The sequence below is a fragment of the Austrofundulus limnaeus genome, unplaced genomic scaffold (assembly GCF_001266775.1).
Source record: "Austrofundulus limnaeus strain Quisiro unplaced genomic scaffold, Austrofundulus_limnaeus-1.0 Scaffold5, whole genome shotgun sequence".
Taxonomy (NCBI): Eukaryota; Metazoa; Chordata; class Actinopteri; order Cyprinodontiformes; family Rivulidae; genus Austrofundulus; species Austrofundulus limnaeus.
This window is the reverse complement of record NW_013952407.1, coordinates 5,801,023-5,802,646: the sequence shown is the minus strand read 5'-3', so window position 1 is coordinate 5,802,646 and position 1,624 is coordinate 5,801,023.

Here is a 1,624-nt window from a genome sequence, read left to right as displayed (position 1 = left end):
CCTCTAGTAATATATTTACTGAGAAAAATGGTGACGTGTTCAATACTTATTTTACCCTCTGTATCATTAAATAGTTGAAAATAAATTTTAAAATTGTTTTAGGATTTGGACTTTTGTATACTCTGACCTTTGTCATAACAACCACCTGGGTGKGGTCTCCTCTGTCTCAGGTTGTTATGGCAACAGATGCTTTCACATGGATGACTTTTGGAGTACAGATCTCTCCTCTGAAAAAAAAAAAAACGGTTAGGATTATATCTCTGCTGCATAGTCTAAAGAGAGCTCCATTCTGACTTTTCAATCTGATCCTTAAAAAAATCAAGGCCTAAGAAAATCATTCTGGATTAATCCAAATTGTGACAAAAATATAAAACAATGGGTGTTTTTTAAATTTTGTATCACCTGCTGCTATAAGACAAGAAGCAGGTATGTTTTTGCCTGTGTCTGTGAGTTCATGTGTCTGTCTGTGAGCAAAATATCACATTAACAACTGGGTGAATTTAGATTAAATTATTAGAAATTAATTACTGAAAGTAAACTTAGCACAAAAAGTAAGGAAATTTGTGTTTGGTAGATTATTTCTTTGTTGTAACAATAAATCCTTTACTGTTTGAAACTCTGTTAAAGGGGCAATATTGTGTGTTTGTCAGGCATATATTTAGTAATGTCACCTTCAGTTGTTATTAAAAAAATATGTTTAAATCAAAAATAAACTTGGCTTCTCATTTGTTTCCATTTCCAAACACCTTGAAATTGGCCTCTGTCTCTTTAAGAACCTCCTTCTGATCCTGTCACACCCATTTCAGCACGTCATCATAGCCGCTTCTCTGCTGTTTACAAGCTGGAGCGTTGTAGCATGCTTTGTTGTAAGGATAATTAAAAAAGCAGCAACAAGTTTGGTTTTGGAAAATTGAARCTCTGGATACATATGAACCTTACTGTCAGACCGGAAAGTTTTCTGAAGAACCAGAGCGATCACAGAGATGACGTTTCAGCTGGTAAGGGGGGTGGAGGAGGTGTGCTCTGTGTTGAGGAAGCTTGGTTCAGAGACACAACCCAAAAGTTGGTTCTGGGCCCAACCGGTCGTTATTGCTCCCCCGCCTGGCTGCCTCAGGACACGACAGGATTCCTCAAACATGCATGAATGTCAAAGTAAGACTCTGGGCATGTTTTTGATGAGAGGATAACATTATAACATGATATAAAACTCAAGGAAGTTGATTTTACATGGTATTGCCCCTTTAAGTTCCCTTTTAAGTGGTGTAAGGAACACGTCTTTGTGGGATGAGCAGCAGAGCTGAGTATGTGGGTTACGCACATGAAAATTTGCCAAATCCTCTCTGCCAATGACAAACAACTTGTTCTGCCATTGACTCGTTTCATGTTTGGTGGACTGGATGATGGCTGGTGAGCGGCACGAGGAGGAGGTGCCAGGACTTTGTGGCTGTGTATGGTTCTTCCACATACTGCTGAGGCTCACGTTTGAGAGAGCCACGATTAGTTGTAACATTAGATTTTATATAATAAACATAAATTTTAACTGTAAAATAAAGACTGTAAAAATACTGTAGGATGTTCAGTTTTTATCATTTTTAAACTAAAATTTAAAAAATATATTACACAG